General features: G+C 39.7%; 1 pseudogene; it reads right to left on the bottom strand.

The window, feature by feature from the left end:
* Positions 1-7188: 7188 nt before the first annotated feature.
* Positions 7189-15577, bottom strand: LOC121948452 (annotated as a pseudogene).
* Between the last annotated feature and the right edge of the window lie 936 nt (positions 15578-16513).

Below are 16513 nucleotides of genomic sequence, written 5' to 3'. Positions count from 1 at the left end.
AAACCCGGCCGTCACATCATGGCGCTGTAACTGCTACAGATGTGAGGAAAAGGCAGCCGGTTGTGCTGTTGTTGGACTGAATCAGCACATAAAAGACAGCAGAGAGCTGTAGTTCAGAGCAGAAAACACTTGCAGAAGTGGCAGTGAAGCTGTGAGGTTTCCACGGGACAGCTGTATAAAACAGCAGCAGGAGCTATTATGGAGACAGCCTCTAACTCTGTGGAAATAGCTTTACTTTAATCTCAAACACTGTCCAGAGCAACTCTGAGGCCATGATGTGCTCTGCTTTAGCAAAACACTGGTGTGGGTGTGTGCCAGTCAGTAAATATGTATTAAAACCTGTGGGCCAGTCGTCTCCATAACGTACTTTACTAAGTGTAAGCTGTAGAGATGAAACAAATATTACATGATTCACTTTCAGGCCTCCACACTGTTAATAGCTAAGCTGGAGGCATTATATCTTCACGTTGTCTGTACGTCCCATTCTTGTGAACGCAATATCTCAAGAACGTCTTAAGAGAATATCTTCGAATTTGGCACAAACATTCACTTGGGTGTAACAATGGACTTATTAGATTTTGGTGTTCATAGGTCAAAGGTTTTTTTTTAAATTTGGCACAAACATCCAGTTGGATTCAAGGATGAACTGATAAGATTTTGGTGTCAAAGATCAAAGTTCAAGGTCAGTATGACCTTGCATCTGTCTCATTCTTGTGAACGGATTTCTCAAGAATGCCTTGAGGAAATTTCTTCAAATTTGGCAAAAATGTCCACTTGGATGTAACGAGAGACTACTAATATTATGGTGGTCACCTTTGACCTACAAAGGTCAAGGTCTTTGTGACCTGCCTTGGTCCTATTTTAATGGACATGATATCTCAACACCTTGAGAAAGTTTCTTAAAAGTTGGTACAAACATCCACTTTGAGTAAAGGATGAGCTGATTGGATTCTGTAGGTCATAGGTCAAAGGTCAAGGTCATTGTGACCTCATCAACCTTGTCAAGTGCATCTTTACAGGCTTGTGGAGGCATACATATGCAAGACAGCCATTCAAGTTTGCTATGCTGGAATCAAGTTCACGAAATAAATGTTTGGCTGACAAATGTGCCGCATTTGAATCCATACCATAATAACCTGGGCTGCTCATATTGCTAATCAAAGATCCCCACAATGCCAAGCCAATGTGGTATTTAATACTTTGAATTAAATATTAGGCCAATTGAAGAACAGGTATCCTAAAAATCTAAAAGATTCTGCATTTGAGAAAACATTGGGGACTGAAACCCACAGAAGCCACTGATGGTTCAGTTTCGGTTTGAGCCGTGTTTGAACTGATGCTAGAAAGTTAAAGGATCACAGTGAGTAAGACTGCTGTTGTTCCTTTCTAAAGCAGTGGCTCAAGTGCTCACGTTTACGCTCCGAGATGCCTGTCTGAGAAATGTTAAAATGTGTCACACAGCAAAAGTACTTCCTGATAAAACTTTTCGCACCAAAATGTTGCAATTTATTTTGTCATTCTTTTAGCATGTTTTTGAAAAGACACAAATTGTCCCAAATCTAATGAATTCATTATTTGGAGATTTATACATTTCTTTTTATAATGTGTAATAAAGTTTATAATGTGTTTACAGGATAGTGTGCAGCTTACAGAGAGATAAAATTGAAATCACAGAATGAACCAGCACATTCAGGAACATTGCATTACATTTCCATCCAGATCTCCTTTACATAGCATTACAATATCATTCCAGCTGCCAGTGGTGCAGCTGTAATTTAACAGCCTGGCTGTCATCTTGAATCAGAATTTATTCTTAATGCCTGCCTGCTTAAATAAAGGTTAGATTAAAGGAGACAAATTAGAGGAAAATGTTAAATTAAAGTAGAAAATAATAAAGTTATTCATCGGTGAGTTGTCAGTGTTGATCATCTCCTGTAACTGCACTTTTATTGTCCTGATTCATTATCACGACAATCATCCCGCTATCTCAGCCTAGTCAAAACACATTATCTACCTGGAATGACATTATCACTGTCTACTTCAATGACATTAGCATGCCACTTTGACTGAGGAGCGTGCAGCCAATCCAACGCATGGCTGCATCCTGGAGCAGCAGACAGCCAATCAGCTGTCAGAGCCATGGATGTCTCCTCCTCTTAGTCTGATGAGCAGCCAGTCAGAACCGAACACAGGTTGACTCCACACAGGCTGATAGGACGTCTCATTTCCATCAAACTGCCTGTTCATATGTTCATGTGTAATATTTCCTCAAGTCAGTCAGGACATTTTTAAGGTTTCTTGAAAACACAGGAGGGGATCTCTTGATGGCCAGTATGAACTGGAGGAGTTATGACAGGGTTTCAGAAAGGTTTCTAATAATGGGAATCAAAATTCACAGTCCTAATCATTTTTTTTCAGCTTTATCCAAAATTCAGACAAAGTTTCAGCAGTCTAGGTTAACCCTTTGGAACCTGGATCAACAATACTCTTCTTGGGCTGCGTTTGGATGCCTTTCAGAAGTATTCAGTAATTTGAACCCTGAGCAAATTGGGTGAATTTCTTTCAAAAACATGGGGAAAAAAGGCAAATTTGGCAAGGAAAGTCCCACAAATTGCAAGAAATTACTACATTTGTCATTTGAAAAAAAAGTGAGTTAAACTGTCCAGAGCTATATTTATAATCATCCTCATCTTTTATTTAAAATACTTTCTCTAAATTATTATAATTGTTAAGCAGTATTTTAGGCCATTTTCTTGTTTATTTGTGTGCGTGTCGGTTTGTTAATTTTTTTTATTGTTAATTTTCAGGTTATCTACTTTTACTTTTTACTAATTTCTTGGTAACTAAAAGTCATTTCTTAATGATTTGCTCATTTTATTTGAGGCCATTTTCTTGTTTTTTTTGTTAGTTTGTTATACTTTTCTTTTTCATTTTTCTACTTTTTTTTTAAATTAAATTAATTAATTTAATAATTTCTTGCTAATTTTTGGGTCATTTCTTTATGAGTTACTCCTTCTCGTTTTTGAAAGAAATCAGGCCATTTTCCCCAGGTTTTAAAGGGTTAATCAAATGATGTAGTTGTCTTCCAGGTGAATGTCCTTTTTAGTACAAAATGTTCTTTAGTAATGTTTAGGGCCGATCATATCAAGACACATCGTGCCAGGCACACCCACTCCAAAAACGCCTTGGAAGCGCATCTGGAAAAACAGCTGCGAGCACCTGCGAGCGGGGCTTTGTGTGCATGACCAAAAGTGACACTGATGCGCTGTCCGACTCCTCGCCTTGAGTGGAAAAATTAAAAATATTTCTACTTTTATGTGTGCCTAAAAACTGATGAAAAATGACCACACAACCACCGCAAAATGACTCATTTAACAATCAGAACTGGATCCATTCTGTCTGACAACATTTAGAAAGACTAGAAGAACTGCAAGATTGAGTCATTTTATCCCCTTTCAAGTTGGTCGAGTACTAAACCGAAAGTTAGCTGCTCGGGCACATTCGGTCACACATGGCTGCCATAAGTCTCTTATGCGCATGCTCTTTGAGCTCCTTTGTGTTTGTCTTTTAATTTATCTTTCAATTTGTTCTTTTATTCTATCTTGATCAGGTTTAATTCTATTATTAGTACTATCATTTCTGTGTTTACTGACCGTATTCTTTGAACTGTATTTACTCTTATTAGTATGAGTTATATGGCATAATTGTTTGGCTCTTATTGTTATGTTGCCTCTGAAAGAAAGCCTCGTTGTTATTATTAGTGCTATTATTATTAAGATCCAAGTACTTTCATACCGTGTTACTAAAGCTTGTTTATTTATTTATTTATTTTTCCTCATGCACTACTGAAAGGCCAGTAACCATGTCTTGACTCCAGCTTTGTCATGTAATGAACAGCGACAAGAATCCTCTCATCCCACTCTGGGAAAAAAACAAATAAGCATCCAAAATGTTGAACTATTACTTCAAGGAAATATGTTTAAGTGATATAAAAATGTTCTTTTTCATTATAAATGTCTGAGCTTTTGGGGCCCCCTCCTTCCCTTTTTCCTAAAGCCAGCTTCTTTTACAGTATAATATGAGCACTTTCAGTAAACAGCAACTAATAATTTACTTTTACACATAAACTCCACCTGTTTTTTTAGTGTCAAATCCATCAGACCAAAGGTAGTGTAACAATAAGCTGAAGTTGTATCTTTTTACTGCTGAATCTCCTTCAGCCTGATATGGATTTCACATCAAATGATGGTTATAAGGTGGACAGTATGATGAAATAAAAAGTATAAAAATATATCTTATACATGTGCCATAGAAGAAGAAAGATATACACAGTTAGATACATATTTTCTTAGGTTTTGGATTTAATTGTAATAAAAATTGTGAAAATAACAAGAATGCAATTATTTGAAGGAAAGTGTGACCTGCTCTGTGAAAATGTCCCATTAGCTGCCTGCTGACTTCCATCTCGCCACACTGATGTCTAACTAATGTCAAACTCAGCGGGCGGTGAAATCTGGAAAAGATTAACAAATTGTTGTAATCAATTCGTCTTTAGCGTATAAAATCATCTCAGAGAGTGTACTGCTGCTGCGCTGCACATCTCCAAACCATTAAAAGCATTGATTTGTAGATTTTACCTGCTGAACATTTTATTTTGTTGGCAGACGGATGATGATACAGATTTGGCGAGAATATGGTCAAACTGGATGACAATAAAAAATATTTACAGGGTGAGATTTTATTGTTTAAATGCAATGCAGTCCCTTTGGAAAATTCATCATAATGATTTACTCACATCAACACAATGAATCATTTTCATTTGTCTATTTTGTAATACTCAACAATGAAAAACAATTAGATTTAAAAAGTAGACAAAAAGGGGATGTCTGGAATGTTGAGATTTTGGGTGACTGCTTCCTGGCAACTTGGATCTAAAGGCCTCATGCCCAACATGTTCTCTCTCCCAACTTGTTAAATACTGCAGCTCGGTCAGTCACACTACTCTTCAAACTGTGATGCTCGCCTCTAGCATTAGTTTAGGAAAAAGTCAGTTTCTGCTCATTCCATGCAGTTTCTACTAAACTGCCTTTTTCACAGGAAACATACCATTTCCACTCATTACATGAACTGTGTCTTTTCAAAATAAACTATGCATTAGGTTAGGAAACACCAGTCCACACAGTATGGGTCATTAAAAGATTTTTTCTATGCAACTTCAATGACATACATTAGTTAACTACATTTTGTGACCATGTAGTCAGGCAGTGGCATTAGTTAGTAACAACAAGCCGCAGTGCAGGCTGTTATAACGGGCCCTTGGGCTTGTTAGTTATTAAGCACAAATGCACACATATGTGCATACACTTAGATATGGACACATAAAGGTGTATATATACAATGCCAATCATGTGTTGAATTTTACAGTAGAATGTGTTTCCTAGGTTTCTTTATCTGCAAAGCACAGAGGTCAAAGAGAAAGTGATCAGAATCATGGACAGTGCTGTGACATTCAAATTCCTGAAACATGACAACAAGAGAGCAGAGGAGCTGTCCATTTCACTGTGGTTCTCAAATGACTGCGGACAACTTTAGGACAACTCAGGATCACAGACAGTGTTGAGGTTTTTAAAAAGAGGCTCAAGACCCATCTTTTCAATCAGGCTTTTAACTAACTAACTAACTAACTAACTACTTATTTATTTATTTATTTAGTCTACTTTTTTTATTTTATCTTAATCCACTGTTTTAGTCTCCCATTTATTTATTTATTTATTATTTATTTATTAGCGGTTATAACCTTTACACTATTTTACTGTGCACTTGTATTCTTTGTCTTATTTCACTGTTTTAGTCCCTTACGTTCTTAGCTTTTATGTTCTTTACCTTATTTTATTGTGTTAGTTTTTAGCTCCAGTGTTTCCTCATCGGGGCCTGCCGGACTGGGAGTGGTCTCTGGTCCACCATTGGGGGTGCTGTACCCTGGACTGTTTCGGCCCGGGTGGCTAGAGTGCTCGGCATCTTTGTGCGGGCACTCCTGTCCGCCCGGGTTGGGATGGTCTCTGTGGCGGCGCCCCGGCGGTGCTGGACCGTGACCTCTCTCAGTGAGGTTGGCCCCCAAAGGTAGCTTCTCCCTCGCCACAGGTCTCAGTGCCTAGCCATGTCTCTTTAGTAACAGCTGGTGTGTGCTGGTGTATGTGTGCGTGTGTGTGGGTGGGAGAGGGGGTGTTCGGGTGCCTTTGCGAATATGTGTGGGAATATCTACATGAATGTGTGTGTTTTGTTGCATACGTATATGTGGGGGTGGGAGGGTCAGGCTGTCTGTATTTTTCTTGATTTTCTTTGATGTTTTTCATTTCTGTTATTGTTTTTAATCTCTGTTAGGCACTTTGTGTTACTCTTTGTATGAAAAGTGCCATACAAATAAAGATTTGATTGATTGATTTGAACTGCACTTCTCAACATAAAAGCAAGACATTATAGTAAGTAAGAGAGGAGAGCAGCAATGCTTATCAGCAAACAATACCATGTCCCAAAAACTGATCAGCTACAGCGGCACACACACAGTTTACCCATAAAAGTACAAACACCCAATGAAACGGAAACCTGGGGGCTGTACCACGAAGCGAGTTCAACAAAGCCAAGGTCTCTTTGACTGAGGTGGCTTAACAAACCCAAAAGTTACAGTTAACAGGGCATTCTCGGTTAACTCAGGCTTTCTGACACACTGAAGGCAGCGAGGGGGAAAACAGTTTGTAAAAAAAAGAAACTAATTCAGGAAGCTTTGCAACCTTCTCCTCCTTTTCTCGTATCTCTTGTCTTTTCTTGCAACCGCTTTTGTACTTTAATGGCCTGATTGCTGGCTCGGCTAGCCCAGGTGTGCTCATTTTGTCAGATTTTGCTTTACAGGTAGCTGCCGTGTTATCATCTTGTCACGTGATTAAATAGAGACTTATGATTGGACAACAACATTATCTATCTAGCTATCTAGACAGATATATTTTATTTTTTTGGAATGTATCAAGAGAGATAGATACCAAAGATACTAAACATAGTTTTAATAGTTTGTAGATTGTTTTATAGTATAGGTAGAATAAACTTAGAATAATTAGATAATTTTGTTGTAGTTTGGTTGACACTAAACTCCATAAAGATGGAACTGCATATTTTAGGGGTTAGTTTCTCAGATCATCAGACACCCTCACCTGGGGGACCCAGCCGGGGATGATCAGTCCCTAGCTTGAGTCCAAGCAGCAAGCTACACCATAGATCCCCTCTCTTTATCCACAACCACCTTGAAGCTTTTTCTGCAGCTTCAGTGATGTTCTTGGTGGCCTTCCTCTCTTGCAAATCTCGAATGCCAGGGAGCCTGAGCGCACGATGCAGAGACTGCCCTGGAAATCCCCTGAAGCCCACCTCGATTGGTTCACAGTGGGCTCTCCAACGGCTCTCTCTGCAGGTTCCCACCAGCTCCAGGTATTTGGCCCTCTTACACTTATGGGCCTCCTCTATCTGGTCTTGCCAAGGCGCTGTGGGTTCCAAGAGCACCACTTGCTTTGATGAGTCTGATGTTAAGACCACATCTGGCCTGAGCGATGTCCTTGTGATGTACTCTGGGAGCTTGAGCTGCTTCCTAAGGTCCACTTTCAGCTGCCAGTCACGATCCGAAGCTAGCAGCCCAGTTGAGACCTTGCGCTTCTCTTGAGGTTTGTCCACTGCCCTGACAAAGGCAATGTTGTGCCTTGCTGGGAGCTGATGTCTACTCAGCTGGATTCCATGCAGATGATGTCAGCTACTGCCTTCAGCACCTGGTCATGGCGCCATGTATATCCGGGCTTTCTGGCAGCAGCTCAAGATGTGCTCCAGGGAACCTTGTGCTAGACACAGTGGGCATGCTGGTGTTTCTGCTAGTCCCCAGCTATGCAGGTTATATGGGCTTGGGAGGACATCATACACCGATTGGATCAGAAACTTGAATCTTGCTGGTTCTGACTTCCAAATTTCTGTCCAGCTTATCTTTCGGTCAGATGCATGGTCCCAATTGGTCCAAGCTCCTTGTTGGCTCATGGCCACTGTCCTGATGTGATGTTCCTCCTTCACCTCTGCACGGGTCTCTCCCTGAACAAGCTAGCGTCTCTCTCTCCCCTGGGCTTTGTCTTAGCAAGGTCTTGTATGGCTACCAAGTCCCGCACGTCCAACTGCCAGAGAGCCTACAAGGACACTATACCTCAGCCTCGCTTCAGCTTGGTCAACTGCATCCTCAGCCGGCCACTTCTTTTCTGATTCTGACCACGATGCCTGCAGAGAAGACTCTGGTATCAGATGAGTCTCTATAAAGTTGCAACTCCCTGGCTCTGGTGACTTTAAATTCCTCTCTCAGGCTGGTGAAAGGGCAATGCTGCTTAGGCTCTCCGGCAGGCCCAGCCACCTCCGAAGGAACTTGCTGATGTTGCGCTCAAAGCCCTCCACGGTGGATATTGAGACTTCTTATATCAACAGTGGCCACAGGAGTCTTGGCAGGATGCCATGTTGATATAGCCATGCCATCAACTTCCCAGGTAGGCCGGATTTGTCCACCGCTGATAGCCAGGTGTTCAGCTCCTTCTGGGTTGACTGGACCGCTGCCTTGTCTTTCAGGGTACTGTTGAAAATCTTCCGAGGCTTTCCACTGGCTTCTCTGACACTGATGGAATTAGGATGCCATCCTAGTGAATATGATGCTTGCCTTCCACTCTTCCCTTCCTCAGAACAAGGGATCTGGATTTGGCTGGCCTGAACAACATTCTTGCCCAAGTTACGAGTCTCTCCAGTCCACGGAGGAGCCAGGGCTGTGACAGTCAGATCATCCATGAAAGCTCGGATCGGAGGTTGGCGAATGCCAGATCTTGACAGGGGGCCCCTACATTCCACCACCTAGCATATTCATCAATAGGGCTAACAGCCACACACTGATATGGTGCAACTATGGTCCAAGCTTCTGTGGAATGGATCCGTAGGCATTGGCAAGGTCAAGCCAAATGACTACCAGGTCTCCTTGGGTTTCCCTTACCTGGCAGATCAACTGGGTGACCACTCTTCTGTGTTCCAAACAGCCTGGCATGCCTGGAACTCCTCCCCTCTGCACTGTGGTGTCAATATAGGAATTCCTCAGGAGGTACTCAGTCATCTGGTTTGCAAGAATCTTGAAGAAGATTTTGCCTCCCACACTGAGTAGAGAGATGGTACGGAACTGCGTATATATCAAGTGGCTTTTATATTTTTTAAGTGTGTGGATTTTTCTTCTGCAAGAGAAATTTTAATTACTTAAACAGGATTTTACTTGGTACTGTCAATGATTGTATATCTATGATAAGCTACCTTTGAATTACCAGTGTGACTTCTAATTGACTTTTAGTTTTACAAAGGACACGAACAGTAGTCTCATGGGTGAAAGTCCTGTATTTGTTTGACTTCCTCCTTACATGTGCTCTCTTTATACCACGTTAGTAACTCTGAGTGTCTAATATTGTCACAGATGGGTTTACATTGGAGTCACTTAAAAGATCTGTGTGTATCAGATGCCTAAGTATTTTTGGTTGTGGCTTAATAGGTAGAGCAGGCCAACCACCCATCAAAAGATCGGCAGTTTGATTCCCAATAGTGACGTATCTTTGGGCAAAATACTGAACATCGAATTGTTTCCAGTGACTGTCGTCAGTGTGTTTAAGTTGAGTAGCAGGTGGCACCTTGTATGGTCATACTGGCCACTAGTGCGTGAATCTTATCCATTCTTTAATTCATTCAACTGTTATTTAACCAGGTTGTTACCATTGTGATTAAGAATCTATCCCAAGGGAGACCTGGCCAAGACAGTCAGTGGTGAAAACACAAAGTTGCAGACAGGACACAAAAGGGAGACAAAATACAATTCACAAGCACTAAAATTTGCATTAAAAGAGAACTATCTAGTCGAAAGAAAACTTTCTGGCAGGCTAAAAATATCGACATCCTTTAGAATCTGCTTTCATTTCAGGTATAAAAACATTTAATGCCACCAGCTCCTTGATTTTCAAGCCTTTTTAAGGTGTAATTTTCTATATGTTTCTTACTGGGTTGCATTTTCTAATGCATGCTGTGTATCATATAGCTGACCCCAGGCAAGATTCTGCCCAGGGCCCCAGATAAGCTCGGTCTGCCCTGTGTACGTCATAGCTTTTGTCACATACAAAATCAAATTGTTTTAACCTTTCCATTCATCTTAAACTCATCATAATTTGCTTTGAAAAATACTGTCATTGACTGTATCCTTCCCAGCCACTGTGTTTCTGCCGGGTAACAGGAAACCCCCCCTACAAAGGGTTATTTGGCTGTTTGCAGCAGGTACTGCTATGAGCCAGGGAAGTGAAGCCTGACAAGCCTATACTGTAGCCCTTTAACAAGGCGAAGCTTCAGGTCAGGGCCGGCGTGGCTTTGCAGGGACAATTCACTCAACTGCGCAAATCAATACAGAGAAGGAGAATAGATAATAATGGAACAAATGAAAGGGACTTCCCAGCGTGGCCATGGCTGCATCTGGATAGTGAATATCTGGAGGGGAGCATGAGCCTGGTGCTTTAGGTAATAGACTTAGCCCTGATATGCTATTCCAGTTAATAGTCTAATCCAGTCCCGTGCCTGCTCTCGCCAGGTTATAGCCCTATCCCTGCCACAGCCTATTCACAGAGATAATAAACGAGCACAGTGATGGGCTGTATATCCCTCCTCAGCCTGATAAGACGCCGGCAGGGAAATGAAATTCTGCTTTTGCTGAAACATTATGATTTATGGATTGGGAGCACAGCACTGGTGGCCTGTGCTGTGTCCACAAGCACTTATATCTGTGTGTGGGTGCGAGCGTGTGTGTCCCTGGGTGAGAAGAATAATGTGTGCATGTTTACGTGCAAGTACTGTGTGCATGTGTGTGTGTGTGTGCTCACAGAATGCAGCATGTCCACTGTGTGTGTGTGTGTGTGTGTGTGTGTGTGTGTGTGTGTGTGAGAGAGAGAGAGAGAGAGAGAGAGAGAGAGAGAGAGTAATGTAAAGCAGTGTGAGCAGTTAGTTAATTCAATCCAGGCCTGTTTATACTATCTGTGTGTGATTGTAATTCCCCTCCTCTATTGAAGCACAATAATAAATCCACTTTATAGTTTATTCCAGTGAATCAATTCAATAAACATACACATTCATTGGAAGGTCAGATGACTAATCTCTTTACAACACACTGCTACTATCAATAATAATAATAATAATAATAATAATAATAATAATAATAATAATAATAATAATAATATAATTATAACTAAGAAATTAAATAGGGATTTATTATCATGCTTACTCTGTAACATTTTAATTTAACCTTCTTATTAAGCAAAATAAGCAAAATATAAACACTTAACAAGAACCTGTATTTTTGTGCAAAAGCCCCAAATCCATCTAACATGACAGGGTTCCTGTTCTGGAATCTTTTTTTCAGTGATCCTGCTACTGAAGTTTACTATTTAAAAAAATCGGAGTCAGTGACACCGAACCAAAATATATAGATGCAAAAAAAAACAAAATGTAAGGTGGGGACACTTAACTTGTTTGGCTTGGGGGGCCACATTTGCAAAATGACAGAACGTCAGGGGCCAGTTGTACCAGCTACATACACATTTATAGGATTTTAGGACATTTCTAGGACTTTAGGGCCAATTGCACAATATTCAAGATATAGGATGGTTCTCGGTTTTTATGACCTTTCTTGGATTTTAGGACATTTCTCTGATTTTATGACAAATATGGCGATAATTTTAGGACATTTTTTAGGATTGCAGAACATTATAAGGGCATAGCTTTGTCAGGGGGTACGGGGGATCCTCCAATGACAATTTTTTGCGAACAAAGCTCTACGTTGATGCTGTTTTATGCACTCTGGCACCTTTTATATACTAAAAGTACAAAGAACTAGCTTGAGAGAGGAAGTGCATGGAAAGTCAGAAAATAAAGAATACAGGCTTAAAAAAGACTGAGTACAAATTTCAGGCTCTGGCAACAGAGGGGGCCAATCATGGGGCGCCCCTTCAGAGATGCTCACACGTCACCACTGTTAAAGGTAAGGTGTGAACTGGCTGTGTAATGTATACTAGCTGTAATCATATTTAATGATAAATAATTACTGTGTTTTAAAGTTTCCTTTTTTACACACATTGAGCTTGACGGTCAATTCTTGATACTGAAAATAATATTTTAACAAAATAAATGAATAAATACATGGACTCAAGGTGTATTCACTAGATTTCTTCTGGAGCTTTCAGACACATCTCATGGCCTTCATTAGGAAATGGCATTTGAGAGTGCAAAGTATTTTATTAAACAATATACCTATAACAATTAATTTATTAATGATAAACATTTAGGCCTTATTATCTCAATTAATGCTACTTATAAATATAATAAATAAATTAATGAATTAATTAATACATAAATGTTAATTTCATATTAATACAACTGCGTTATATTATTTTGTCAATCATTCAGTATTTGTTTGTACACCAGTGATGGATGCTTTACAAAGCTGTTGACAAATACATCAAAACAAACTCTATCACATGACCATATATCTACTTACAACTATATTACATTATAATACGTGTTTAAAAAATGTATGAAGTATTTATGTAGGACTAAATGTGGATGAAATAAAGAGAGAGACACAGTGACACAAAGCAATGAGGAGGGCAGCAGCACCATTAGACCCCCGCAGTATTTTCAACACATTTTCGGCTCTTCATATCCGATTAAGGTGATGTGTGTCTGTGTGTGTTTGTGTGAGTGTGTGTAAAATGTTGTAGGAGTGAGGGCAGCACCACTCAATTGACCTCAGGGTCAAACCACTTGACCTCTGACCTCCCTGAGGCTCAGCCGTCCTCACACGCACCCAGCCAGAGAGAGAGAGAGAGAAAGAAAGAGAGAGAGAGAGAGCAGGATGACTCTATTCAAGATGTTTTTCTTTCAATCTTTTATTCATTAGATGATCAATTTGAAACTAAGTTGTGTTAAAAACTAACACAATAGTTCCTCATAGAACTGTGTGTTTTAAAAATGAAAGCATCTTCACTGACAGACTGACTGCAACACAGACACATGCTTTTGGACCTGTGTGTCCTGCAGATTTTGTTTAAGCAATATCAGCATTGTACAGATAAGGGGGGAATTTAATTTAAGAACTTACAGCGTTTGTACCACCAGGAGAAGTTTTTGTACATCAGTCTTCGGAGTGAAGCTATGAAACAGTTTTAATGTGGCACTAAAACAAAAGTCTGGCCACAAACCAGTTTAAAATAATGTATAAAAACATAATTTTCACGAGGTACGAAGATGAAGAGGGGCTTTGACAATCACCAGCTGTTAACTGGTATTACTGTTTATTTATTTGGTTACTTAAATTTATTTTTTCCTACTTTATCTTCCTCTTTTTTTCAGAAATGATAATAATAGTAATAGTAATAATAATAATAATGTAAAATTGTAAATATTTTATTTTGGGTATGTGGGTGTGTGCATATATGTTTAGTTAATTAGAGTATAGGTTTAAATTAATAAAGAAGCTGATAATTAAAATCCAATGACTTTTGATAAATAAGTTATTCTCACACCTTTTTAAATATATAAATCAAGTCATCATGTCTGAGAATTTCTCATGCTTTATGTTTTTCATTTTCTGTAAAGATTATTTTTAAAAAAATCTTTCTAAACAATAATTTGTCTGTTTTCTTTATTTTATATTTGAAGTAAATAAAAAACATCAAATGAATACCAAAAATAAACTGGTACATGGGTAAAATAAGAATAATAATAAAAATACCTTATAACTTCGGGGCATTCCCTGATGAAGACTATACATTAAAAAGTGTAGGCGTCATGTCCATTTATTAAAGGCTTTTTAACTTTTGCAAAACAGTGTGCCTTGCAATTTTTTGGTTTTGACCTACTTACAAAAGAAATAACAAGTCTAACCTTTCCCTCCTTTTTAAATTCTTCAAATCTTTTGGATATGATATGATCTGTGCTGCTGTGACAGTGCTGAGTGTGTGTCCACTGGGTTACAGTAACATGAGATTTCAGTTTGACCCCATCTAGTGCTGAGGGGAGGTAACACTCAGGTACAGTATGTCCTGAGCAGAGGCTTACTGCACTGAAGGAGGGCTGTTTCTTCCTCGCCCTTAAAAACAATCTTTATTGTCACTGCAATGACTCCAGTAAACAAGTACGCTTGACTTGTCTTTATAGTTTCCATCTTAAAAAAAAAAAAAAAAAAAAAGTTTTTGCTGTCTACCCGCGCTCTCTGCTCTCACCGCTATTCAAAATTATATTTTGTTTATTTTTCTCTTTTTAAGTTTCAAATGATTCGTTTTTTTCTGCTGGTAAAGTTCATACATGGTCGTCTCAAGTTCTGGGACAGTTTTTATGTATTTCCCCTTGGATGCCTGAGGGGCCCCACACTCTAAAGAATAAATCTCAATCTTGCAGAGCTAATGGTTAAGGTGCATGCCATATATATGTGTGACTCAGGCCAGTGACCTGTGCTGCATGTCATCTTTATACCCCTGTTTCCTGTTTGCCTCTGAACTATCAGCCAGGCTAAAATATCAAAAATGGAACAGTCAGGCTCATCCTACGTGTATAAAACATTTAGAGTGTTTTTAAAAACACGTAATACAGTTTGTTTGAGATGTATTAGTTTAGCATTGATAGGTAGAGCATGGAGAGATGGAGAGACATGCACAGTCCACCTGGGGACACTGTAGTTTATGTTTTAATCATGTCTAAAATCAATTTTAAAATGTCTATTCTTTATAACCATTAAAGGAGCTTGGCTCAAGCTCTCCTTGATTTCAATTCACTTGGAGTTACAGTGTTTCTTTACTTCCAAAGTGCCTTTTTTATTATTTCCACCAGCATTATTACTTACTATTTTATTTTAATTTTAGTTTATTTATTTATTTAGTTTGGAAATTCAGTAAATTTCTGCAGAAAAATACATCATAAGGTTAGGAATGGGATTAGTTTTTCTGTGTTGAGTCACAAGAAATTCCAATGAAAGAGTCAAGTGTGACACTTTTGTTTATTTGCAAAAAATTATGTTTTCTAGTGCACAAGTATTGGAAACACCTGTTTCCACCAGCTACAATGCAAACATCACTTCTTTCGGATGCTATGCAAATCTTATCTTATTTTGCTTCTCGGATGCCGACACAGTCTGTTTAGCTGTTTTAACATTATCATAAAGCATTATTACAAAATATTGTTGATTTTAAGCACTTAATATTACGGCAATACTTAACAATTCAGAGATAAATGATTACTTCTGATAATCCTGCTCCTTCCGCCTCCTGTTGAATTGCTGAACCTCCAGATGTGCAGCTGAACCGCGACACCCCTCACACACCTCCCTCTTTTCTCCTCATACTCTCAGTTTCACCTCCTCTCCCTCTCCACACTTCTTCTCCCCTCTCAGCTCCTTTTCCTCTCCACATCCTGCCCTGTACATTTGTCTCTCCTCCCTCTCCACTCTTCCCCACATGCCTCCTTCTCCAGCCTTCCCACATCATCTCCCTCCCCTCCCCTCGCCTCCCTCCCTCGCTCCTCATCTCTGTCGCCGTTGGCAGCCTATTTAAATGCTCCATTGGAGAAGGATTAAGGTTTATGCAAGGTCAGTGTGGGATGTGATAATTATAATCACAGCTTTTTGCCTGGCCAATGACGGCCATTTGTTATTCTCAGCTCAGTGGCTTCAGAAGCCCCTGGGGGGGAGCTGGTGGGAGGTGTTGACAAGAGGCTGGCTGATTTACTGGGCCTCCTCCTCCCCCCCTCCCAACACAGAGCGGGATTGGGGCTCCGCGTGTTCCCCCTCCTCTGTCTCCTTCTCCTCTCTCTCCATCCCTCCTTTCTCTTCCAGGTCTTCTCTTTGTACAGTCCATCTCTCCATCTCCTCTCTCCTCATCTTTACTTTGACCCCACCTTTACTTTCTTCCTCTCTCCTCCTCTTTACTCTCTTTGTTCAAGGGCGTTTGTGTTGTATATGGAAGCTGTTGTTCCTCTGAGGGAAGAGAACCAGAAGCAGAGGTGTGAACAAAGTGGCAGAAGGAAATAAAAGAAAGTCCCAAACAGAAATGTCTTGATTATAATTTTATTTAACATGAACAGCGGCTGTGACAGCTCATGGAGGCAATTTAATAACTTTAAAGCTGTATAACTTGGTCAGATTTGAGCACACAGACATGACACATGTATTTTAACATTCAGTTTGACTTATTATCTCTGATGTCCATCACAAATTAACATCCATAAACCCACTTAAAAATTGAAGAAAAAAGATGCTGCAGGACTTAAAGAACTTGTGAATCCTCATGTTTTTAAGTTTTCGTCAGTATTCAGAGTAATCCAGAAGCCATTTACAAGGTAACCATTCCTGCATGAAATGTTAAACATTTGTTGGCCTTTTGTTCACATGAGGAAG

This window comes from Plectropomus leopardus, chromosome 9 (genome assembly GCF_008729295.1).
Source record: "Plectropomus leopardus isolate mb chromosome 9, YSFRI_Pleo_2.0, whole genome shotgun sequence".
Taxonomy (NCBI): Eukaryota; Metazoa; Chordata; class Actinopteri; order Perciformes; family Serranidae; genus Plectropomus; species Plectropomus leopardus.
Note: the sequence above shows the minus strand (reverse complement) of the source record. Positions and strands in the feature narration are given on the sequence as shown.